Here is a 27,507-nt window from a genome sequence, read left to right as displayed (position 1 = left end):
TGGGCAGGTTCCTTTCTTCATTTTCCTGATTCCTTACTTTCCAGTTTTGCCTGAGTTGCTCACTTGAGCAGCATGACCTATCCTTCATACAATGAGCTTTCATATATTTAATAACAATGATTAGGTTATTCATATGCTGTTTTTTCTGCATGCACAGGAACCCCAGTTTCTTTCATCTTTATTTCTATTCTGCTCCTATCCAGGCTTTGGGAATTGTAGTAGCTTCTTCTAGATCTTCTTAGAAAAGAGGCTATGAGATTATGAAGTGAACCCTCTGCGGGGAATGTGCTTGTCCTTATCCTTTGTATCAGGCAGATTCTTTGAGAGCCTTGAACTGGAGCCTTCATGGGAACATTTATTATTTGTTCAAATATGGCCATAAAAATTGAATTTGCAATCATATTGAGTCATCTTGACAGTCCTGTGAGTGACAGAAACTAATCTTACCTGCTGGCTAGCATTTTAAAAATGATAAATGGACCCTCAGTATTTAGTTAGCCTGTAAATTAAATTAGGTTTATTTTATTTCTCCAAGAAATATCATTACTTAGAAAATTCTGAATTATACCTTTTCAAACAAAGTTAAATAGTAAAGGCTAGGGGCTACATTTTGATTACTATTATATACATATATTTTTGCTGGCTTTTTGCACCAAATAACGGTGCTTTTGAAAAATGAATTTTTCCACCAGACTATAAAAAATTCCTCATCATGAATACTTGCAATCTAACTAAAAAATTAAACCTAGGTAGACTAAAAAAAAAATATGTGTAAGATAAATTTCGCCAGGTATTTGTGCTTCGATTTTTTTTCAGCTCTAAAATCAAATTTAAGTCTTAATAATCACAGCATGTCTAGGACTAATGTCTTCATGGTTTATCTGTTTTCCTCCCAGTCCTATAATCATTAAAGATCAAGTTAAATTGAAGTTTAGGACAATTCCTCTTGTTAAGTGACTTTCATGGTCAGTTCCACCATTCATTTGTTTTCCCAGCAGGAAACTGATTTACCTTCATCTCCACGCAATTCTGTTATCTTTGGTTTGAGATTCTTTTCTTTGTCCATTAGGATTGAGGGCTTTAGAACCCATTTTTATCAACTCCTATAACAAATTAAAATAGGTCACTTCACAGTGTCTAAGGCCTTTTTATTCTGCATTTTAACCGAAATTTCAGAACCTCAACACTGTCATTTTTTCCCTTTCCTCTGTTCTTGATCTCCAGGACCATGCCAATAAGTTCATTATATGGTATTTTGTCAAATGTGAGCTTTATCCAAATCGGGGGAATGAAAGCAGTAGTCTCCTTTCTGTTCTGTTTCTAAAGCAGCAGGATATTGTTGTGCTGGGTTATCTTCCCTTTGTAGGTTTCCCTCCTTCTTTTTCCTGGTCACATGCTACAGAGCTTTGCATCTGGAACATGAAGTAGTGAGATAAGGTGTGAATGAATGGGAGGACAACTCTTCACCTTTTGCTCTGATTATTTTGTTTTTTAATTCCATTTCATTTTGGGATTTTAAAAGTCTAGGGATCTGTACGTATGCTTGGCATTTGAAAATTTGTAAGAAATTAAAAAGGTGACTTTAACCTTTTTTTGTCTTTGTGGTAGTTATTTCTCTGCTAAATACTCATAAATTAGAGATATAACCCCTCTTACTACACTTTAGGTTCAAGACTCTTGCTTTATGAAGAAAAAAATAAATAAAATAATGTTTCATTTGTTAGCATCATTAAGAAATGAAGTGTCTTTTCATAGTTAATTTTCCAGCGACCTAAATCCTGCTTCTGGGAACACGTTGGTGTTCAGTGGACTCGGTGTGGGCTTCTGAGTCAAATCCAACTAAGAATCCTACCCCCTTCAGTTTTTAGATGTTGAACCAGTTGTTAAATTTCTTCGAGCCTAAATTTTCTCTTTTCTAAAGATGAACTTGAGTTAATAGCTACTTTAGTAGTTTAATCTGAGAGTTAAAAGTGTATGAAATACCTAACCAAAATAAAATAACCATTGAATACATACTAGGTTCTTTCCCTTCTCCCATTAAATATCATAACTTGATTTAACTTCCCTTTCTCTTATTTCTTCACATCCTCATAGTCACAAAAATAACTTATATGCATATATGCATAACCCATGGATAATAGTGTGGCGAAGGCCTGGGGAGGGGGCGGGAGCGGAGTGGAGGATGTTAATGGGAGCAAAAAAGGACATTACAATAAAGATATATTTTAAAAAACAAACAAACCCAAAAATCGTTTAGATTTTACATTAAAATAGTTTTCTGTCTTTCTTTCATATTTGCTACAGGTTCCTCTGTTCAAGTTCTTTTCATCACTCACTCGAACTATTTTGACTACTCTCCCAATAATTCTTCAAGTAGTTTTTCAGCCCATAACTTAAACATGCTGGTCCTAGTTTGTCTTCATCTAAGCTCAGAGAATGTCTAATCTCAGCTTCAGATGGCAAGCCATGTGAGACTTGGGGATGGCCAGCATGTTTCCATTGAGCCTTCACTTTTCCAGATGAAAACCCTTGGTTCCTAGCATGTATTTCTGGGTTTCTAGTGCCTTAGACATTCTGATTGATATTCTTGACTGTTCAGTGGCTTCAAATTGCTCTTTAAAAAAATGGATACTCTTCACAGCTCTGATTTGACCTGTTCATAGGGGGATTGGATGATTTACTTCTCTTGTTCTAGATACTGTACATCTGTTAATGTAATATAGTATTTCACTAAATATATTTTATCGCTAGTTACTCTGTTGCTTCATAGTGACTTATAAGGGTTCTTCACTGGTGCTATTTTAAAGCTACATTTGTCTGTTTTATTATTTTAAAGATCAAGTTTACTGAGATATAATTTACCTACAGTAAAATTTACTCTTATTAAATGGATTATTTGATGAGTTTTGACAAATGTATCTAGTCATGTAACCACATTTTATACATACATTTCCCTCATTCCCTAAAATTCCCTGGTGCTCCTTCATGGTCAGTCTCTTCCCCAACCCTCAGTTTCTGGCAACCTTTCTCTCCCTGTAAGATTGCCTTTTCTAGATTCTGTTCTATTTGTACATGGCTGAGTTTTCTGCTGCATTATAGAAGTTGGTCTTTATTCTTTTAAATTTTGTTCATCTTAGCTTGGCTGCATAGCTCTAGACTAGCATAGTCATTTGGGATTCTAATTTTGTTTTCATTGTCTTCCCTATCTGATGACATGCAAAAATCTGATAGGCATTTTGGCTGTACCCAAAAACAAGAGCAAACGGGGCAGAACCCTTGTTTGACCCTAGAGAACTTTCTCTAAGTTGACATTTATTCATTTATCAATCTCCTTTGATGTTGTACTTTAATCTACCTAAATATATTATTGCTCTGATTAAATTTATACATACGTTTTAACCAAGGACAGCATAAGGGATCTTGGCAAATACTTTGCTGAAGTCTGGAACAGTCTTCATCCTGAATTTTCATTGCGCAGTAGCCTAGTAACCTTTTCTGTCTACTAACACGACTTTGAAACTACCATATGGAGCACTGTCTGTTAAAATTCACGTTTCTCTTGGTCACTGCTGTTCCTTGAAGTTTTTAATTTTGAAATTTATATGCATTTTAGCCATTAGGCATACGTGGTAAGCAACTAATGAATTTTGTTTCTCAACTGACTTCTATGAATCAAAACTCTTATGATATTGTAAGACTTTTTATACTTGAATTAAAGGCATGATTTTTTAATGAACCAATCCCACACTGTTAGGGAAGAGATGTTATATAATAAATAATTTATGATATACAAAGAAGCTTTGTGAGGACAGGCACCATCTCACTTGTGTACCACTGTGACCCCAGCATCAGGCAGGATGCCTTACACTCAGTATGTGCTCCCTAAATAAGAACCTTCTACTCTAGCTGCAACCCCTTTCATAGCAGAATGTATTGTGTTCAGTTGTATTAAATACCAGGCCCTGTGTAGGCTTGCTTTATTATATATTTATAGTCTTCAATTATAATAACAGTTATTCTTCTTGCATGAATTTAAATAATGATTTTAAAAAAATAGGGTTCCATGTTTGAGACTGTAAAATGTATCTCTGAGCAACTTTAGCATTTATTGACATCTAGCTTTTCTTCAAGAGTAATGGCCTTACTGGTTTTCCTTACCACCAGCATTATCATTAGTGAAAGGCATTTTGCACTTTATCACCCATTTTTATGAATAGAAGAAAAGAATGCATGTGCACTCAAACTTAAGTGAGGTCCAATTGTATGAGGGCTGTTCATTGTTTCCTAACCTGCAAGTGAGGGTATGGTGCCATTTTTCAAATTATTACCATGTCAACTTAGATAGGCTAAGTTCCTAGTTATTCAACAAAACACTAACATAGGTGTTGCTAGGAAGGTATTTTGTTGTTTTGATTAAAGTCCACAATCCATTGGCTTTAAGTATAGGAGGTTATCTTAAGACAGTCTGGGTGGACCTGCTTCAACCAGCAAAGGCCTTCAGAGCAGAGTTGCCCTGAAGAAGTAATTCTGTCTGGGGACAAGTGTCAGCTCATACCCGAGAGTAGAGCCTGCCCTATTTGGACTTAGCTAGCCAGCCCCCAATTCCTTGTAAAATCTTAAAATGTATCTCCTATTGGTTGTGTTTGTCTGATTAAACCAGAATTGACACATTAGCCTATCAGAGAGGTGATTCCTGATAATGAGCAGGTTCCTAATCAGTCAGTCTGTTACTATATCGCTTGTTATAAAGACCATTGCTATGTGAGAAACGTCTGTGCTTTGCATACTTTCCGGTTGCACCGCTCCCGTAAACTTGACTGTGTGGCCACTCAGTGCCTTGCCATTTGATTTTTTTCCTCCCAGGTTTCTCCTTAGAAGGAAAGTTTCATCTTGTGATTTTTCTGGTCTAGAGTACAGGGGGAATGTTTTTGTAATTTTAGTTGTTTTTAAATTGCTCCGTTTACTTTTTTGGAAGGAGAAGAGAAAACTGCTGTGCATTTTGATTTACTGTATGTCGTAGTTAGGCATAGAATATGTTAGCACGGAGCTTACAATGTGACTGTTCTGGCGCCCAGTACAGAGCGTTGATACAGGGCTGTCAGTTGCTCTGAAGTTACGTTCCAGGATTCTGTCACGTGCTGATGCAGTGCCAAAGCATATGGATCTCCATATGGTGTTTCTTTTGGGGTCTTTACCACCTGTAATCTAGCTGATTTTCATTCATTTAAATTTGTCCAAGAGGTAAGCAAACTAAATATGGAAATGGAAGTCAGTGTTAAAATGCTGAAGTTTGGGATGAGTTACTGTTATTATAGTAATTGCCAAGAAAAAATAATTCATTAAATGAGTGCATTAGTCCAACAAGCAGTAGTGTTTCTCTATCACCTCATTAACAGCGGGGAGCAGTGCGTCCATTTCTGGCTTGTGGAGTGGAGAGGGAAATTAACTTTATTGTATTGTCTTCATGAGGAGATAGAGTTAGATCATTTTGGACATCTTTAAAAGTAATGATATTAATGCATTTAAATATGTTTTCATGGTTCAGGAATAATGGTATTGTGAATGGCACTTGGCATTTTGATTGAATACGCAAAGTAATAAAACTGGTTGCATCCTGACTGTATGATATTGTAGTTTTATATCATTAAGAACATTTGATTTCAGAAATGGAGAAAAAACAACATGGCTTCATTGAAGCATGGTTTTCAGACCTCATAAAAAAAATGCTTCTCTAAGCTCCAGACAGTTATTGGTTTATGTGTCAGCTAGCATTGTTTTACACTGCATCTTAAACGTTTCAGCTTCTCTTCAGAGCAGCTGTTTCAATAGATAGGGCAGAAACCACAGAGGATGTCTTTGTGTTACTGTGGTCATGGAAAAACACAAACGTGCTTCAGGTATACAGTCTAGCAAACATTTGAGACTTGAACTGGAGAAATTGTATTGATACCCACATGTTAGGGAAATTGAGTCACAACTATTGACTTCTGAAGTTATTTTCTGAGCCAGATCCGTGAGGCATTACCACCTTTCAACCATAGCTACCCCCAGGCATGGATGGCAAATTGCTGAGACACAATGGTAAGGGGTGGGATGGTCCCCCAGCTGGTGAGAGAGCTAATCATACCCATCTCATCAGCACTTGTGGCGGTCAGCCTGCATAAGTGCGCCCACCACTGCACGCACAGCACCTGGCATGGCGGTGGCTGCAAAGTACTACATTCTTGATAAAAAAAAAAAATCACATTTTTTCACATTTAAATATTTCTACGATCAAGGCACATTTTATCATTAATATGTTATATTTACCTGCCGCTTAAACTTATGTTTTAGTAAACCTTTGAACAAAATGTGTTTAATGAGAAAACAAATAAAGGAAGAAGCAGAACTGACCCTCCCTCATGTCTGATCCACTTGCCATCTGTATAGTTGAGGGTCATTGGTTAACATGCCTGGGCTCAAAAACTCTACCCTTGCCATTTCCTAGTGGGCAGGTGGGCCCTGGGCAGTGCCAGTGTCTCAGGCACTGATTCTTTATTGATAAAGTAGAGACAGTAATGTATATCCTACTTACTCTACAGGATTGTTATGAGAATCAATCAAGATAATGGGTATAAAGTGTGATATACATGTGAAAGATATTAATTATATCACAATGTGTCTGTAATTTATATGTATTTTCATTCCCACTGCCCCAGTTAATTGAGGCCCTTTGCTTGGGTTATGTCTATTTTCTACTAAATAACTTCCCTATCTCTGGCTTTTATAGAATGTGTTGAGTAATCCTGAAATAATATTCAAAATATGTTAGTTTCCTTCTCAAGACTTCTTTACTATGCCACTTGTCTGCATCTCCAGCTGTTGTTTTCTCCTTAATCTGCTTCCTCCCATTCCATTCCTGGAACTACTTGCTACTCCTCAAGCTCCTCACACCTGCCACCTCTGCATGTGTTTTCACCTCTCCCTAGAGTCTTTTCTTCCTTTTAACCTCATGTTATCTTTACTCAATAAATCTGATCTTTCAAGTTTCATTTCACATATTATTTTCTACCTTTAATTATCTTCCCCACTGTATTAGACCCAATTTTTCTTTTATGGAAATGGAACAGATAAAGGGAACCAGGAATAGGGGGGGTAACCAGGGGGAGGCAGTGTGGCCCAGTTTGATTTTCTCTTGTTTGCAACAGAGTGAGAGGTGATCCAGGTTTTATTTTGTTGTTGGGAAATTAAAGTTGTGGTAGGTTTTCTCTCTCATGTAGCATGTGTCTTGAGTGCCTCCTGCCCCAGCCATGAATATTCTGTGATGTTCACTTTTCCTTCACCTAATATGTAGATTTTACATAGATCTAGAAATACTCCTATTTTGTATAATATACATAATACCGATTTTAAATATGTTTCATAATGTAAACTTCTCAGGAAATATGCTACTTAGAGGGATGCAGAGGTAAGTTATCTTGAAAGTGAAAATTCAGTTTGTGTATTGAAAAACTTTACAGTTTATCCGTCATATAAATTTAGATTTCTGGTTATCAGCTTTTCTTAAGTCATACTTTATGCCATATTAGGTGATAATATCTATAGAAATGCAGTGCAAGTGTATTTCTGAAGCTGTAAAACCATCATTGGCTGTCCTACCATACATTCATCAGATTTCAACCTTTAGCTTTTAATAATTTAATACTATTCTCTGAAAATCTTTATTGTTAATAAAACTTGAGATATAAGGATCTTGAAAATACGTTTAAATTCTAAGTTCCTAAGTTCTGTACACCAAAAATAGAATTGTAATTTTTGTCAATTTCCAAGTAAATTGATCTCTGGTAGAGAAATTCATTTTTTCATCCAGTGCCAGGGCAGTATCTATGCCAATGGCCTCTTCAGTGATTCAAAACACAACCAAATTGACTTCTTTTCTCCTCCAACAAAATTACCATGAATCAGAATTCCAATCATAGAGCTCATTTCAGGTTTCAACTTTTGTGGCTGTTGTCATTTTCTCTTCCTTACTCTACTCAAACCTGCTCTTTTCCTACGCCTGCCTGGCGTGCTGCAGGCTAGCCTCCTGCACTTTTCTTCAGTAGAGCCCACCTGACCTCTGAGACAGAACTTAATGTCTCTTATTCTATTAGCTCCTTTATACATTAACAGTCATCACATTGTATTATAATTTTTATTTATATATTTTCTCCCCAACTGGACTGTGTGATCCTATGAGCAGGAATCATGTCTTAACTAAATTTTTATAGTCCCAATCCTTGCAACCTACATGCAGTAAATGTTTGTAGAATCTAAAGGTAGATTAAAATACAAGATTCATCACCTTTTAATTCCCCTTAGGTATGGTATTATGAACTACATAGAAACCTCCAAGACTGCTATGGCTGGAAAATATTTGGAAAGCAGTGGATTAGAAGTTATTTGAAAATATTGAATCTAGCCTGTAGTCCCCCTGGGATATGGATTAATTCCTTAACACAGAATGGCCTCAGCAAGTTATCTATCTAAATAACAATGAACAAATATTTATTGACTCCCCGTCAGCCTAAGGGATTGTGCTAGATCTAGCTATTATGTGTATAGGGTCAGGTATCTAAATAGATTGTAGAACTAGCGATAATTAAAATGCCCTTTTTCTTTGCTGGTCACTGTGTATGTAGTGGTTAAGAAGATGGTAATATTTTAGCCATGTGTTAACTACTTTCTCAGGTAGGACATTTCATGTCTCATCCTCAATAACCTGTAATGTTATTTTTTAGCTACATTTTTTTTCTTTAAAATAGTAATTTTTTGAGTTATACCTATGTGCCCTGTTTTTATTTAATAAAATTAAAAGTCATTAACTTTGTTCCTGTAAGAAGTATGTTTATATTCAAAAGCCCTACAGTCACTTGAAACATACATTGAGAGAGAAAACACAGACTTTGCCCTGGCCAGTGTGGCTCAGTTAGTTGGGCGTCATCCCATGTACCAAAAGGTTCCTGGTGCGATTCCCAGTCAGGGCACTTGCCTGGGTTGCTGGCTGGATCCCTTGCAGGGGGTGGGTGATCAATGTTTCTCTCTCTCTCCTTCTCTCTAAAAATAATAAAAAAAAATTTTTTAATGGAATAAATTTTTAAATTATGTTTTCATTGATTTTAGAGAGAGAAGAAGGGAAGAGAAAGAAATAGAAACATCGATGAAAGAAATACATCCATCAGCTGCCTCCTGCACGTCCCTTACTGGGTATCGTGCCCACAATCCAGGCCTATGCCCTGACTGGGAATTGAATTGGTGACCTCTTTCTGCATGGGTCGACACTCAACCACTGAGCCATACCTGTGGGGCAAAAAAATTTTTTTTTTTTAAGGGAAAGAGCACAGACTTTAAAATAAACCTGCCCAGGTTTGAGTTTTCACTTTGCTACTTCAGCTGCATGATTTTAGACACGTTTATTTTAGCATCTCTTTGCTATTTTGTCATTTACAAAATAAGGGCAGTAGTGACCTCCAATGATTTAATGAGATCATGCACAAAAGACTCTTACCATGATTGTCACCTATGACATACACTCAACATGCAGCTGATTTTGAAGTAAAAAGAACAATCTGACACATCCCTAGGTAGCATGCAAAATGCGACTTTTCATTTTTAGAATTTTGGATTTCTCACCTTTTTAAATATATTTTATTGATTTTTTACAGAGAGGAAGGGAGAGGGATAGAGAGTTAGAAACATCGATGAGAGAGAAACATCGATCAGCTGCCTCCTGCACACCTCCTACCGGGGATGTGCCTGCAACCAAGGTACATGCCCTTAACTGGAATCGAACCTGGAACCCTTCAGTCCGCAGGCCGACGCTCTATCCACGGAGCCAAACCAGTCAGGGCTCTCACCTTTTATATGTAAGCACATAGGGTGATGATGCTTTTATGGCAGAATGGGCCCGGCATATTAGGTTGTTTCTGATGGAACAGGAATGTGCACATCCTTGAGAAAACCATAATCACTTCAGTTGATTTTTTTTATAAACTTCACTTTTCCTGTCAGTTGTTGCCTGTAGTTAAGTTGTTGCCGTGTAGCTTGGTGCCCATACTCTTGAACTTGTTCCTGATATGTTCTTAATGGATTATCGTAACTTTAATGAAATCCAGTCTTGCTGAATCACTAGACCTGCTTTCTCTTGGAAGTCTCTTTATGGGGACCTGACAGATCACCTCACAGAAGTCTCCAGACGTCCTGCTCTCTAATTCTTCTCCATAACGAGTTTTGCGCTGCATGATAAAATATTCATGTTAAAATAGGTTCTAAACTAATTATCTGCAGCCAGCAGTTGCCACTGCAGTCATTTGCTGTTAGCTTGGCTCAAGTTAATGGCTTGTATTTCAGTACAAATAGTCTCTTCTGGCTGTTTCCTGTCACTGATTCTTATCCTAAATGGAATTTCCATATATACCTAGGGTTAATTCTTTTTATTTTGAAAGGAGAATTCTTGCCCTACTTTTTCTTCCCTTTTTGTTAAGATTAGCCTATGTTAGTGTCCAGTTCCATATTGTTCTCCATCTTCAGATCCCTGAGTCACTGCTGAACTCATAACTCCCACACTATCCAGAAAGAAAAAGTCAAGTTCTAACTCGGCATTTAACAGAATATACTATGTCAGATTTTTAAACAAACATAAGAAGAAGTACCACCATAAGGACAGGCTTCAGGGTGTGAGATGCTTGAGACCTACAAAGTCAGTATTATGGTAGGAATTAACCACTGTGGGAAGAATTAAGGGGCTAGCCACAAGAAAGATAAGGTATTAATGGAGTATTTTTTGTGGAATTTGGTGGAAATGATGACTGAAATGCCAAAAGTGGGTGGATTCAAGAGCAGAGGACTAAGGACTTTATTGGGGAATCCACAGTTACGTAGGAGTGAGGAGAGAAGGTGCCAAGTCAGCAAGGGAACCTCGATATTCAATGACTGGGTCAAGTTCCCTATCCAGGGCTTTCTTTGACCCTTTCTGCTTCCTCTGTTTCCATAGTGAGTGACGTGTGAGTGGACTAAGAGAGAGAGAGAGAGAACGTTGTTAGATAGGGTGAAGGTGGGCCTCCTTTGGAGTCTCTATGTGCCTCTTTCCTCACTGTTGATCACTGAGCTCTTCAGAGTAGAACAGCAGTTAACTGGGGTGTTTGACCAAGGAGACATGTTACCAGACTAAAGGGGTTCATTTGCCTGCACACATCAAAGCCTAATCCAATGCCATCAGCAGTATGCAGCCAAGTAAGTAAGGCTTATTTGTTGAGGGAATGGTGCCAAGCCCAGAGTCACAGGTGAGCTAATGTTCAAAGATCTGGCTTTCCCATGGCTTCCAGGTGATGGGTTACATAGTGAACTGAGTTAGGGTCATGGTTAGGGTCGTGATCTCTACTGATTGGTTGGTGCTAGGGTAGGAGGTAGTTGATCATTACATCTGGTCCTGATGTCAGTCGTGGCATTGCTCTGTCTGGTTTTGCAAAGTTGTGGTTGGTGGGCTTGTTCTGGAGCAGAAACAGAGGCCTCAATGTTGACCCTAGCTTGAAACTCTGTCTCTGTGATTAGAGACCCAAGGCTTTGCTCCTAAGATTATTTGATGCTGACCAGAACCCCATTGTCTTGAGGGCTTAATGATCAAGGGGGTGGCGCTGCAGGGGAGGGGGAAGTGGGTAGGTTAGGGTGCTGGATGAGGCCAATTTGAATAAAAGGAAAGAAAGGAGAAGAGGTCATATTAAAGAAATGATGTTTCTGCATGGTTGCCGAAAGACACCCATCCCTTCAACATAAATAATACAGCTTTTATTCAGCCTGACTTCTAGTCATCACCCTCTTTTAAATACCACCTGGCCTCTTCTCCTTCCCCAGTAAAACAAACAGAAGTCCTAGGTTGCATATTGATACAATGCCAGTTAACAGATACATGCTGTTTGCATTCTGTAAATGGCCTAGGGATTTCATGAGCCCAGTGTTAGTTATAAAATCAAAGCTTTCTATTTTTCATGAACTTTAAAATAATTAGAATTTTGTTTTGAATAAATAGAGTTATTAGATTCACAGTCTTAGAAACTGTCAGGATGTTAAGACACAGGTGTGTGGTGCATAAAATATGCATGGTTTTTATGGAGCTCTGAATAGCAAAGAAAATTCTCCTGATATTAACTGTCCAAATTCAGCAGTCCCTTGCACTTAAAAGAGCACCAGCATGGGGAATTAGTATGATAATTGCTTTCCCCTCACGCATTGTTTCTGACCCATGTCATATGTTTGTTAATTCATCTGCTTTTTATTCCTTGATCAAAGCAGAAATATGCCTGTTAACACACCCACGGTGAAATGGTTCCTGGAAGGAAGTGTTAGCTGGCATTTTGGTTCTTTCTTTTTTTAGTAAAAACATATTTGCTGTAGAATATGTTATGAATGTAAATCCCAGCATTAGAATCGTGGCTTCTTAGAATCCGACATAACTTGAAATTAAAAGAGTTACTATGTGTTTTATATTTATTTTCTAGGTATAATTTCATGGTCATTTTTTTTCGATCAAATGAATGGCCCTTACTTTAAGTTTATGGAATTCCTGAGGCATTTTTGGGTGTGTGTGTAAACATTGTCTAATTTAATGGGAAAAATGTGTTTCAGCTCACCCTTGTACCCTTTTAAGTTAGAACAGTAATTTAGGAAATTACAAATGTTATACATATTTATTGTCTCTCTCCTCTTCCTTTTTCTCAAAATTTTAAAGTAATGTTTCTATGTTTTTCTGATAGTCCCCTTAGGCTGCAGTTATGGTCACTTTTAAAGAGATATGTGATATAAATTATATTTAAAGGAATCTTGATCATTTAACATACCTGAGTTAACACTGTTAACGCTGGTGATGACTGCCTTCAAGAGCAGCCTGAGGAGCAGGAGAAAGAAACTCTGCCCAGCTGTGTTACCTGCAGGGATGCCATGTGACTGATCACATTAGCCCTCATCACTACTCTAAGAATAAGGGCATAAGAGGACAAATAGGTGATATTTTACAGTAATTAGGGGCCTAGTGCACAAATTTGTGCACCTTGAAAGGTGGGCCGCGAGGCTGAGGTGGGCACAAGGGTGGGTCTCGGCCCATAGTCCACACCCCCACCTGGCCCCTCCTGCTGTGGCCCCCAGTCCCCTGTCTGCCAGCAGCCCCACTCCTGCTGCTGCCGCTCCCACGCGCTGATGGTACTGGCCCCGCTTGCACTCACTGATGGTGCGGAGCAATTGGGGCCAGCGTGAGCAGTGGGTACTAGCAGGACCATCGCCTGCAGCGGGTGCAAGAGGCAGCTGTTGGCCCCGATCACCCCTCAGGAGCAGGGGGAGGTGAAGAAGCCCTGAGGGGCAATCAGGGCTGGCAGCCACTGCTCGCACCCACTGATGGCGCCGAGCAATCAGGGCCAGTGCCAGATGCCAGCAGCGGGTGCGAGCGGCGGCTCTGGCGCCAGCAGCAGGTGTGAGTGGGGCCAGCGCTGGCAGCAGGTGCGAGCGCCAGGCGGGACCGCGGTGCACAGGAGCAAAGAATTTTCAGTAACCACCAGAGGCACTCCCTGATGACAGTGAACAGCGCCTTGCCTTGGTCTGGTGCCCCCGCTCACCTGCTCCACCATCCCGCCGCCTGCCATGTTCTGTGCGTGCCCCTTAGTGGTCAGCACCTGTCATAGCGACCCGTTGTTCGGTTGTTTGGTTGTTCCGCTGTTCGGTCTATTTGCATTTTAGGGTTTTATATATATAGATTATGTAACATGCCTATCAGATCTCTGATTTTAAGCAGTTAAACCAGTTATCCAAGACCTTGGTTTACATTTGATTTCTTGTTTATGCTTCTATTGTCTTCTCCCCAAATTGCCTGTTCCTATTCCTCGACCATTTTTCTGTACTTACTGATTTTTATAAATTATGGATATCCTTTCTTGTTAAGTGTGGCAAAATTTTCTTCCTATTTGTTGCTCATTTTTTTAAACCTTTTTAAATTACCATTATGCAAAAGTTTAAAGTTTTGTTACTTCTGATTTTTGGTGTGTTTTTTTTTAACAGCTTCTTGGCTTATAATTTTGTGTAAATAAATCTTCCCTACCCCAGTTTAAAAAAAACCCCATAAACAACACTTTAGTTTTCTAGACTCTTATAATTCTGTAGTTCAATTTTTTTCTTATGACATCTAGGTCTTTAATCTCCATGCAATTTGTTTTTGTGTAAATGTGAAATAGAACATCAACTTAATTTTTTCAGATGTAAAATCAGTGCCCCACCACCTTTTAGCAACCAATTCTGTCCTTTCTGCAGCAATTGAAATATATATTAATCCTCATATGTATAATTAGGGTTTTTAAATTTCAGGTGAAAAGGAGCCAGCTTAGCATAAGTAAAAAGTAGTGCTTATTAAGGAGAGTGGCTGTCCCTCATAACCACAGAGCAGGAAATGTGGCTATACCATGGGAAAACAGCTGACCAGGGACTCAAATGTCAACAGGTTTTTATTCTCTTTCTCTCCATTTCTCATCTCCTCTTGTTTCTACACGTTGGCTTCATTCTTCTTTCTCACTACAGACTCTCTTGTTATAAATGGTTTCTGAGCTTTACATCTGTCTAGAAAGAAACTGACTCTTTTGGTTTCCAGTAAAAAAAAAATCTCAGTTTGGATCAGCTGTCCTTCATTGTGTTCTGGTAATGAAGTCCAGCCTCACCCAGACTATGGGGATGAAGGTGCAGTGATTGGTAAAAACTTTGCCCTGGCCAAGTTTGCTCAGTGGTTAGAGCGTTGGCCCAAGAACTGAAGGGTCTCGGGTTCAGGAGGCAACCAATTGATTTGTCTCTCTCACATTGATGTTTCTCTCTCTCTTTTCTCCCTTCCTACTTCTTCCCTCTCTTCCACTCTCTGAAAAACCAATGGGAAAAATAATCTTGGGTGAGGACTAATAAAAAAGTTCATGCTTCCTTAGCCTCCCACTGTGCCTTAGGTACATGGGTCTGGTTCTGGAAGCTCTAGAAATTATAATTTAGCCATTTACCCACGACTACTCCAAGTCAGCGTTTTGTGCTGTTGTCCTTAGAGATCTGCAGGAGCAGTACCTTCTCATGGTTTCATTTTCCTTAAAAAAAATATGTTGGCTGGTATTTATTCTTCCAGAGGAAATTTATAATCAGCATGTCAAGTTCCATTATACATTCCATTGTTTGTTGATGGGAATATATTGAATTTATAGATTTATAAGTGGAGAATTGATTTCTCATTTTGAGACTTACTTTCCAGAATAAGGGAAAGTTTCTCTCTCTCTTTTTTTTAAAAGTGTTTTTATTGATTTTAGAGATAGAGAGGAAGGGAGAGAGAGATAGAAACATCAATCAGCTGCCTCTTGCACCTACTGAGGATCCAGGCTGTCATCTGGCATGTGCCCTAACTGGGAATCGAACCAGTGAACTCTTGGTTCATGAGTTGATGCTCAACCACTGAGCCACACCAGCTGGACTCTCTCTCTCTCTCTCTCTCTCTCTCTCTCTCTCTCTCTTTAAAAATCTTTATTTTATGTTCAACTATCTTACATTGCTATATTAGTGTCATATGAAAGTTCTTTTCTAATTTCTGGTTAACCAAATCAAGCATCATGGAATAATAATTTAGGCAACACAAGCGAGTATCATCCTGCCATTCAGGGATAAACATTGAGGCACATGGTGGGGCTGCATCTTGCACAGGGGTTACATTTTGGGGATACAACAAAGTGTTACTTGTACCAGTTAGTAATGCACTCATTAGTAAGTAACAGGGAACCCGATTACAACAGGCGTTTATTGTTATTATTTATGTACAAACAAGGCTGAAGATAGGCAATGTGTTTGATGACTCAATGCAATCAGAGCCGATCCGTACAGTTCTTTTGGCCTTCTCTGGTGGTCACAGGGCGGCTCCTGCAATGGCAGTCATTACATCCATGTTTGAAGTAAGAGGGTAAGAAACAAGATGTGTCTGCCCTTTGTCAGAAAACGGAAAGCTTTTTCAGGTTACCTTGCTTACATCTGGTCACATGACCACTCCTCTATGCAGATGAGGTTAGCAGAAGCAAGCACTGGGCATTTTAGTCTCTCCTGGCAAATGGCTTGGGTTGGATTGGCCTTGGGTATCCAGTCAACACCATCTGTCTTTCCAAATAAGATGAAAATCACCCTTGAAAATATTTTAAATTGTGCAAATCCAGTTTTGTACTACAGATAATTAAGTTCCTCTGTATCTTGTTTAACAAGTGTTTTCATTTTCATGCTTCATTTTTCCCCCTCAAAGATTTCTAGGAAGACCTTACCCCCACTTGCCTGCTACCTACAGTGCAGGGCACAGAGTCCTAGCAACCCTAGAAGTCATTCCCACCCGTTCCCATCAGTTTCAAGCACCGTTCCTTGACTCTTAAAGACTGGATTGCCTTGGCCACTCATCCGTGGGAGTGGGGGCTCTATTTGTGTTTGTTCATTTGTTTTCACTGTGAAGAAATCTTTGAGCTTCTCTGGTGGGTGCTTTTGCTCTCACAGTCACCTCAGCCCTCTGGTCTAGGCTGCCCAGGCCCAGCAGGGGTGGGGGTGGGGGTTTGGCGGTGGTGGGGGGAAGGAAGGGGGGTTCTGCTCTGTGATGAGGAAGGCCTGGGAGAAGTCTCACCTGGCCAAGTCTGACCTCCGGGCAGAGTTTCATGGTGCTTCTCTGATTACTGGGTTCTGCACTGCTGGGTTCCTGTGCTTCTGGTTCATACGGCTCCTAAAGCCCATTCCTCTGGCACTTCCAGAACTTGTTGTTTCTATTAGGTCTCATTGCTTCAGCAGGTACGGCGTACTCCTGACAAACAGAGTTCGTTCCTGCTGCAGAAAAATAGCTTTATTTTAACCATAGCTGTTTTCACAAGTGTGTGAAGAGCTGGAAAATTGCAATTAGTTTTAGATAAGCACAGCTGAAATATTCTTATTTTCTACTATGTCAACAAATTGAGAGAAGGATTGAGGACATCGGGTTACTGGAGTGTCTAATGATACAACTAATGCATTATGGGGTTCATGTACATACTGGGACCTGTTACTTATGAAATCTAAGCTAAAAAGGATCTTAATGTGTCCTTAGTAATCCTCCTGCCTCTTAATAAGATATTTTAATTCTTTGTCCCTGAGTCATCACATGTTTGAATTGCTAGCCCCCCAGTGGCCAAACAGAATACTTCCCTAATTAACTTGAATAATAGGGAGACTCATTAGGAGTGCTTTGGTCTGCTGGGATAGACTGGTGACTCATGAAGTCATGAAAATAGGATGCAATCATTTTAGTCATTTAGTGCCATTTAAAAAAATTTAAAATGGTTATTTCAGGCCAAGGAAGGCCTATTTGTGGTTATATTTCATTTGTTTGATAAGTATTGGTGGGTTGTCACCCTGTAGCATTAGTGGTCATTTTTAATGGCCATTTACAATAGTACATGAAATTGAAAGAGACTGAGGTGTTGGAATGAAGGAAAACTATGCTTTTAATTATTAAAGTATCCAGAATGAAATGAGCTTTTACATTAAGTTTCAAGAAGTGTGTTTTTAAAAAGCGAACCAAAATTGGACAAATTAGCTTGCTCTCATGATCTGTATGTATTGAGTTAATTGCCTTGCAACTACTCTTGGTTCCTGGTTTTATTCTCCATTGTTTCTCCTTCGTTACATGTCACTTTATTTCTCCTTTCCTACTGGTAGTTGGGTCAGATGGGTTTGTTTGTGTAGAAAAATCAAGTTGCCCAGATTATGTTTAAGAACCTAACAAGAGTACTTATCTGTTAAAGGCTGTTCCTCCAAGCACCTTACCAGTTGAATTGAATGGGCACCACTTGTAGCCTAGTTAGGGGTGGGAGGTGTCTGATACATGGTCCTTTTTGTCTGTCTGTTTTCATAAAAATGGATTTGGTAAAACTAGGTGGCATAAGTTAGTTGGGAAAAAATTGCATGAATCCTAGACTACATGAAGACCTTGAACAACAGGGCCTTGAAACCCAGTGGTTCAAATATACTTGCTTATACTTTCAACATGAATGTGTTCCTGCAAACTTGCCAGGAATTGAATTACACATTGACACCACTGTCGTTAGACATCAGGCACTTTGTCCATTTGAAGTTTCTGCTGAGTTATACTCTCTTGGGCATGATTTTGTAGGATGGAATTGCTCTAGAGGAAAAAAAAATGAAGGTGCTAAGAATTTGTTTTATTTTTCTTGGCATAGGTATGACTCAAATTGAACTTTATGGAAAGATAATTTGCTTTATAGGAATTCTTTTATTTTGCCTAATCATTTGCAGATGAAAGTAAAGTCCCCACCTTTTTGCCTTCTTTCTCTACTTATTTTAAATAAAAAATTAAATTAGATATAATGAAGATGTTTTAGTCATTTTACTTCATACTTTTAACTGTACCTTACTAGACCAACTTCTGTTACTGCAAATTTCCAGGTGGCTGAGGTGATAATATAAAGAATGTTCTCCTGACTTCTTCCATTATGTTTACAGTTTCCTTTGTTTGTTTGTTTGTTTTATATGAATCCATTTGGAAATTACCTAATTTAAAGTAGGAGGAAGTCATTTGACTTCTGCTTTGACTTTGCTTTATTTGTGACGTCACTAATTCAACTAATTTTCATTGAATACCATCTGTGAGCAAGGGACTTTGATGAATGCCTCTGAAAGGGCATTTTATAGCTTAGGAGCTGGATTAGATTTCCAGAACAAATTATACTGAAAAAGCCCAGTAAGCACAGTGGAAAGAGGTTTGGGAGTGCATAGAGAAGGAGAGAGTGATGGATTCACTGTGTGTAGGAAAGAACAGGGCTTGTGCAGATCATATTAATTTTTGAAGTGATTAGTATCTTTAGATCATTGAGTTTTATAATTTGCTAATTGAAAGATTGATTGAGGGTAGGTAGCATGTGAGTTATGAAAATGTTGAGTGTATGGTATGAATAGATTAACTGATGATATGATTTATAATTCTAATTCTGGCATCCCTAGGAATAATTTTTAGCTAGGAAAAAAAAAAAAAAAGATGGGCCTGGCTGGTGTGGCTCAGTGGTTGAGCATCAGCCTATGCACCGGGAGGTCATATACCCAGGTTGCAGGCTCTATCCCCAGTAGGGATTATGCAGGAGGGAGCCAATCAGTGTTTCTTTCTCATCATTGATGTTTCTGTCTCTCACTCCCTCTCTCTCTCTGAAATCAATCCTATATAATAAAAGCATAGTATGCAAATTGTCCCCTCGACCAGGAGTTGTCTGGGAGTTTGACCAGGGGGCGGGCCCGGCCAGGGGAAGGGAGGGAAGCCCCAGCCTGTGGTGGTGGTGGCAGGTGGCCTGGGGAAGGGAGGGAGTACCCAGCTGATAGCCGGTAGCCGGCAGCAGCTAGGGACCCTACCAGTGCATGAATTTCGTGCACTGGGCCTCTAGTAAAAATATAATGGGCCGAAACCGGTTTGGCTCAGTGGATAGAGCGTCGGCCTGCGGACTGAAAGGTCCCGGGTTCGATTCCGGTCAAGGGCATGTACCTTGGTTGCGGGCACATCCCCAGTGGGAGGTGTGCAGGAGGAAGCTGATCGATGTTTCTCTCTCATCGATGTTTCTAACTCTCTATCTCTCTCCCTTCCTCTCTGTAAAGAATCAATAAAATATATTTTTAAAAAAATATAATGGAACTAGGAAAACTAATTTGAGTGAGCCACTTTTCAAGATATGGAAGTGTAAGAACAACACCATTCCAGCTTTATGATTTTGGAACTACCTTTGAGAAAGAATCAAGAATAATTAAAGAATTTTTTTAAGTGGGTTTTTAAAAAATATATATTTTTATTGATTTCTGAGAGGAAGAGTGGGGGAGAGAGAGATAGAAACATCAATGATGAGAGGGAATCATTGATTGGCTGCCTCCTGCACGCCCCCTACTGGGGACCGAGCTGGCAACCTGGCCATGTGCCCTTGACTGGAATCGTACCCAGGACCCTTGAGTCCACAGGCTGACGCTCTATACACTGAGCCAAACAGGCTAGGGCTTTAAAGATTTTTTAAAAGGCCAATGTATTCATTTAGAAGAACCTCAGATAACTCACAAGATGACAGAATGCATTGTGAGGTGATAAAGGAAAAGAAACTTAATCATGTGGGAAAATGTTTAATACTTGGTACAATTGATGGAATTCAGAGAGAGTTTCAGTCACTGTCCAGGATTTGAATGAAGGGGACAGCAAAGATGTGAGCTATGTCCAAAGGACATAAGTGATAAAAAAAAAATAGCTTATGTTTCAAAAGTAAGGTGAAATGTGTAAGTTGACATAACCTTCAGAAGATGTCAGGTACCTGCAGGAAATTATTTTCAACTGGAAAAGATATCAAATTGTTTTCATAGTGCAGTAGAGATATATAACTTTATAATGAAGCATGTGTCAACCAGGGTTATCAAAAGACTAAACAGTGAGGAAGACCTAGTATTGGAAAAATTCCCACAAAAAATATATTTGGATTATGTTTCAAATGTTTATGTAGTATATCTGTGCACACTCACACACAGACGTGCCTATAGATATATGGTAGGGTTTTAAGTTTTGTTCTCAGAAAGCCAAAAGAAGTATAAAATATTTAATAATTCTTTTTTTTTTTTTTTTTTGATGCAGTCTTCTGCATCTCATGCCTGAAGATGAACACTGTTCTCTTTCTTCACAATCGAGTCCTCCGCTTCCGGCTTCTCCCAGGGAGTGTGAGGCGGCTGCTGGAGACTCTGTGCTCCTGAACACCTAATATTTCACGTGGGTCTCAACTGGAGTAGGTCTGAGACCCGTGCTTATTACCAGTGCACATACTTTTGTTTTTTGTTCTCCACAAATTTTCATAAGATAATGACAAAATGCAGTAAAATATCAAATAGTTTTCGGACTACCAAGATGGCAGTGCTGCTGCACCTGAATTGTGAGCTGTCAGGAGAGGCCTCTGGATTAACTGGAAGTATTTGACAGTTCAGATTTGGCAAAGAAAAGTCAAGTTAGTGGTGTCGATACTTAACATAATAGATGGCACCACAGGAATGTTGATGACCTCACTCATTTAGAACCTTGCAGACTTTCAGTACTGTGGGGAATGAGGTTGCCAGCTCTCTTTAGACAGGATAGGGAATCTGAGGTTTTACAGCCTCAGCAGTTAATGTTGTTATCCAGTTTAGTCACATTATTTTACAGTTTAGGAGAGTAAAATCTAAAGACCCTTTTTTTCCCTGATTGTACAAGGCAGATTTGGTGACAGAGATGCCATTAACAAATAGGTTTCTGACTTGCATTATTGCTTTTTGCAACACATGTTGCTCCTTTGCCATAGTGGCTCTTAATTTCCAGTGTACCCCAAGTGATTCTTGGTAAAAAATACAGATTCTTGATCTCCTGCTCAGAGATCCTAATTCAGCAGGTCTGGTATCTAAGCCCAAAAATGTACATTTTTAAATAAGTACTCACTCGGATGCAGATGGTACTTGTGCCATGCTTTGAGAAATATGGTCAAAATCATGTATGAAGCTGAGTACATAGACATTTATATTCAAGGTCATACATCTAGGAAGTGGTGAAATCAGGACTCTGACCCACTCCTCAACATCTTGTTGATGTATGGTTTTCCTGTTGTGGGAAGTGAGATGACTGACCTAGAGCTTTGGAACAAGTCTTCGGAAGCTCCTGAGATCAACATGATCTGCTGTGTTGGGTGATATATGCTTGTTAATAACCAAAGTGAAATTGTACAGCATGAGCCAGCTGTAATTAGGCATTTCAAATAAGTAATACTGATTGTTGTCTTAAAAATGATATAATGTGAAACAGATTAGAGATGCTCATCTAAGTATTGGTATCTCCATGCTTTCCAGTCGTGACCCTATTGAGCATCTCAGGTGGACTATTTTTCCTAGACAGTGGAATTTAGAATTGTTTCAGGACTCTATCTTTAAGTAGCTTAAGTCTTGTAGAAAATCCAACTTTAATACATAAACAGTTAAGGGACAGTATTTAAAAAGTGATTATTAAAGGATTACTTTTGTGGCTATAGGTCATATAATGAAGAGGAGAAAGGAATGTGAGTAAGAGTAGTGACGGGATAAGCTTCTTTGATGGTCCAAACAGCCAGGGGGTGAGGAAATACTAATAAAAATGAAGGAAGGGAGGAAGGAAGTTCAATGAAAATTAGGATTTACAAGGAAAGTAGATATGGAGATTTTCTTTGTTAATGAGTCATTGGGTGAAAATAAACTAGAAGATGATGGAGAGAATTAATGGAGAAGGTAGTCGTGCTTATGAATGAAGAATGTCAATAGGTATTAAAGCAACTAGACTCATTTGAATGGCCACTCTTGTTTGTGCTTTGAGATACTTTAAAAAAACTTTATTATTTCAGAGAGGAAGGGAGAGGGAGATAGAAGCACCAATGATGAGAGAGAATCACTGATAGGCTACCTCCTGTACGCCCCTCACTGGGGATCGAGCCCATAACCCAGGCATGTGCCCTGACCGGGAATTGAACCGTGACTTCCTGGTTCATAAGTTGACATTCAACCACTGAACCATGCCTGCCAGGCGTTGGAGGTACTTTAACACAGCATTCCAATCTACTTTCTTTTGTTTTTACAAAGTTATAGCCTAACTTCTTGTCTAGAATACTGTCTGAATTTCTCCTCCAGATTCATAGCAATACAAACAGTCATCTGCATCACAGTGGTGAATTATTGAATAGGCTCAAACATGGACCTGCCTAGAAAAGAAGACGGAACTGAAAAATCAATAAGCTTGGGAAAAAACTTGTAAAAGCTTACTCAATATAAAAGGAGCAATAAATCAAAAATAGTAAACAACTAGGTTGCTTGAATAATTATTTTACTTTTAACAATATAAACCGAACTGATAGTTTCTCCGTGTGTATATGAAAGATTTCTAGCATTTGAAAGGTTATGGCAGAATAAAAAGAAGTATACACAAAAGAAAATAAAAGGAATTCCTTCTGTCATAACAAAAATCACTTTAGTAAAATAAAATAAAGTTTAGGGAAGATACTTTACTGATTTGAAGAGCTATTGGTGGTATCAGACAGGGACCAGGTGTGGAGTGGGTCTGCCTTGGGCTGGCAAGTAGTGTGAGGGTTCTTGACTTCATGTAGGAAAGATTTAACAGCACGAGACCAGGTGATTTTGAGATTATGTTTATTAAAGCTGGGGACAGTGAAACGAAGGAAGAGCTGAGGGTAGAAGAAGCAACAGGGGAGCACCTAGGCCAGTGATGGCGAACCTTTTGAGCTCGCATGTCAGCATTTTGAAAAACCCTAACTTAACTCTGGTGCCATGTCACATATAGAAATCTTTTGATATTTGCAACCATAGTAAAACAAAGATGTATATTTTTGATATTTATTTTATATATTTAAATGCCATTTGACAAAGAAAAATAAACCAAAAAAATGAGTTCGCGTGTCATCTCTGGGTCTGTTATCTTGGGTCTTTCTGGCTCTAATCGGGTTTTTGTTACTTGTTCCTCTGACTTTGTAGCTGGCACAAATGGCATTAACTGTGTCTCTGTCCTCTCTCTCCCCACCAGGGTGATTTAAGCTATGTGTTCTCTGGTTAGGGAGGAGAGATATAAACCATTTGCTCTCAAGTGTCCTTGGTTAGGGAAGAGAAGGCCTTGTGATTCCCTAGCTGGCTGTACATTGTCCAAATTGTTGGGCCTTGTTTAATTATCTTGTCTCAGTTTGCCCATTCCACTTGCCCAGGAATGTCTCTAAGTGTGAGCATGATTGAAACAGCATGATTATGATTGCTGATTAATAACCCAAGGATAGTGTTACTTGAGTATGATCTGTAGTGACTCAAAAAGGTTTATGATTCAGCCTACAACTCATAATTATGAGAAATTTTCCAATTTAATAAACTTTCTTCCCCACTATAAACATGGGGAATATTTTAGGGAAACAGTCTATTGTTTTTGGACTTTATATTCAAATATATCCCATTTACCAGGAAGCCCTAACCAGGTCCTAACATATTAAAGGATATGACCATATGATGAAACGCTTATTGTATATGGTAATTTGAAACTATACCAATTCTGAGACAAAAGAGTGTAGTCATATATAGTTGATAATACATGAACAGTTAAGTACTGAATATAGTTAATATGTTGACTTTGGACTTTCTGATGAATAATTTTTAAAAAAGCCAATACTAGTCCATAAATTTACAGAGACTCTTATATCTGGAAGGAACCTCATTTTTACAGAATGACAAAACTTAAATGTGGAGGGATGAGTTGACTAGTTATTGGTAGAGACAAATAGGAACCCAGTTTTTGGGCTCCAGACCAGGCAACCCATGGAGCTGCCTAGAGGAGTGGAGGAGGGATCAGTGTCAGTGATGGACAGTACAGAGAGTATTGTGTTCCAGTCTGCAAGCCTTCATCTTGGGTCCTCCACTTGGGCCTATCCATTTGCAGAATCTCCAGAGGCAACTCTAATAATAGGATATTAGGGACTGGGAAGCTTGTGGTACAAAGTCCTGCAGAACTTCTTGGACTAGAGCCAAGCTTTTAACTGCCAATCTGGGGTTTTGATTTGTAGCTGTCAGGGTTATATGTTCCTGTATTCAGTATGAATTAAAAATGTTGGTAACTTTATTTCTGCTGTGAGGAGATATTCTTCAACTTTGTAAAATGGTAAAATACCTTTTGTCACATGTTATAATTATTTCCATTATTATTGAGTATATGTAAAACATTTTGTGTTCTCAAGTACTTCTTATCCTCATTGGTTATTTCTGTATAGTGCATTTGCAGTGCACATTAGTAGCATCCAGACTGGAATGGGTGATCCCAAACCTGACAGGAGGGATGTTGGTTTGTGATAGAGCCCTAACTTTCAAAGAGCTCCCCTGCCCCTTAAAAAGAATTCTGGGCTCATAACACATACAATAATACTGCTTTAGATGTTGAAACCCTTTAATAGATATTTGATGAATTGAAATAGTTTCCTTGATTTAAAAATTCTAGTGCTTTGGTGAAAGGGTAGGGGAATTGGATGGCTGTAGAGAGAGGTCAGTGCAGTATGTTTATTGTCCAGAGAGACATTTACAGGAACTGAATGGACAATTTCTTGAATTTAAAGTTGTCATAAGCACAGCAGAGCCGAGTGGGTGTATCTCATAGAGCGCCTCTCCTTCCAGGCATCCTTGATGCCCAGGGGAGAACAGTTCAAACACATTCTGGTGAGTGGTTGTAACAGGCCTCTAATTTCCCTTTCTTTTCCTCACCTTCAGGTTCATCTTAAACAAACCTCTCCTTGGTCCCATAAGGCCATCTGTTTTTGCATTTCTCAGTTCTGATTTCTTTTGGCAGGAGGACGAGATGTGGTTGACAGATTATATCTGAAAAGGGCTTTGGTAATTGCTCGTTCTGCTCGGTGACTGTGTAGCTGACAGATGGGCCCTGAATATTGAGAGTGTTCTGGACCTCCACACACTCCTTCCGCTGCGAGTGCGCTGCTGCCAGCATTGTATTATCTGTTAGCAAATTTAAAAAGAAGTGCTTGGCGCTTTATATCTTTTTTGAACCTACAACTAATCACGTTTATGGCTAGGTTCTTTCCCACCCCTTTTACTCCCCCCTCATTATATATTTTTGGGATAAAGAAAATTCTCAAGATGTTAGTGCAGGCTGGCATGAGTGGGTGCCAACAGTTCTTGCAGACTTGTTAAAAGATTTCTTTTTTGCCTGTGCATTACACATATGGCCTAGAATGATAATATTGGGATCTGTGTTGGTTGAGATAATTGGCAGATCACACCTTAAGAAAAGTGATTGGTTGGTTTGTCTCTTTCATTTTAATTCGTGGTCTCCATCACAGTCAAATTACCTTTATGTGATATATTACTATGCCTTTTTGAAAAAAGTGATTTAACCCAGTTATGGGGCATCTGTTAGTTGAGCTTGAATTATTTAAAGTATTCTCTTACATTGGCCAATTTAGTAACAGCCAGCAAAACCCAAATGAGCAAACAAGGGGATCCCAATAATCTCAGATCTATAGATAGCTTCTTAAAGGAGGGGAACAGTCACCACCCAGCTAAAGCTAGGGGATCTCACACAGTCTCAGCAGAAAGAAATATGATCCTAAGTGAGAAATGGGACTTGTGAAGCCATATCAGTGAAGACTGGTTACCAACATGGAGACAGAATACTGGACTGAGGTGCACTGTGGGGGAGCCAAGTGCGAGTCCTTTGCACCCAGGTGGCCCTTCCATGCCCAGCAAGTCTTTATTGAATCCTTGAGATTTAGGGCAAAATGACTCATTCATTTAACTTCAGTGATGACAGATGTGAGGATGACCTTTAAAATATCCATGGTTCTGATAATTATTAATTCAGCATTTGCTTAAGTATCGACATTGTACAACATCTTGTTGTTACACCTGATTCTCATGATGACGATAATGGACGTTTATTTCTGCTTAGAAGAAAGATGCTAAGATAAATTTAATCTTTTTACTTTCTATGTGAGCATATGAGTGCATAGAGAGGGAAAGAAGGATAATATGTTCATGGTTGGATATATATTTTCATTTCTTGATAAATGAAATATGCTCACATACTTGTTGGCACAGGAGATTGGCAGTTACTTTCAGAATGTAATTTAAAGATAGGCATAACAAAAAAGAATAAATTATATAAATGATAGAGCTGGGACACACCTTTGTTAAAGTTTGGATAATATTTTAGACTAGTGGCCTGGAGCACAAATTCATGCACATTAAAAGGAAATTAGTTAGAAGAAATAATTTAATATCGCTATTCGCCCTTTCTCTATAATAGAAGTGTCAACCAAATTCACGATCGACAATGACAGATCGAAACATGCGTGTGATTGGTGCCAGTCAGAGCTTTTTGTGTATCGCGCATGCGCATGTCAACTTAGCCTTTTGTAGATATAGAGTAAACTTGCTTAATTAGACCTGCTTTCTGATTTGGCTAAACTTTTTCCAGCCCAGTGAAGCACCCCAACTTCTCTTTCAGGTAATTGTCAGCAACACAGCAGTAAATATCAACACGAAGCAAATTATTATTGTAGATCAAGCAGGGAGAACAAAGGGTAAAATATTTAATTGCAGCAGTGTTTGACTATAGTCTGTGCAGTGACAAAACCTGAAGTCATTTTCAAGGTCCACTATTTCTTACTCCTTTTTAGTTGGGTCAAGTTTCTGAGCTTTCTAAATCTCCATTTTCCAGCTAATGTAAAGAAAATAGGATTCCTTGAATAAATAGGTTATTTGTACAGTGTAAAGTGTTTCCACCTGGCTATAAAGCAAGTTGTGTTCCTGGGCTGAAGAAACGGTAAGGAGGCTAGTCGCTTGGGAGAGGAAGCTGGGCGTTACGTGATGTCGTCATTACCCGGACAGTCGGACACTTAGCATATTAGCCTTTTATATATA

At 38.9% G+C, this 27,507-nt stretch overlaps 1 protein-coding gene across 2 annotated transcripts in view; it reads left to right on the top strand.

Moving 5' to 3' along the window:
* Window positions 1–27,507, top strand: part of EXOC4 (exocyst complex component 4) — a 653,645-nt gene that overhangs the window by 177,834 nt on the left and 448,304 nt on the right. The gene's annotated exons all lie outside the window — the stretch shown is intronic.

This window comes from Myotis brandtii, unplaced genomic scaffold, assembly GCF_000412655.1.
Source record: "Myotis brandtii unplaced genomic scaffold, ASM41265v1 scaffold956, whole genome shotgun sequence".
Taxonomy (NCBI): Eukaryota; Metazoa; Chordata; class Mammalia; order Chiroptera; family Vespertilionidae; genus Myotis; species Myotis brandtii.
The sequence above is the reverse complement of the archived record's forward strand: the minus strand, read 5'-3'. Positions and strand labels throughout refer to the sequence as shown.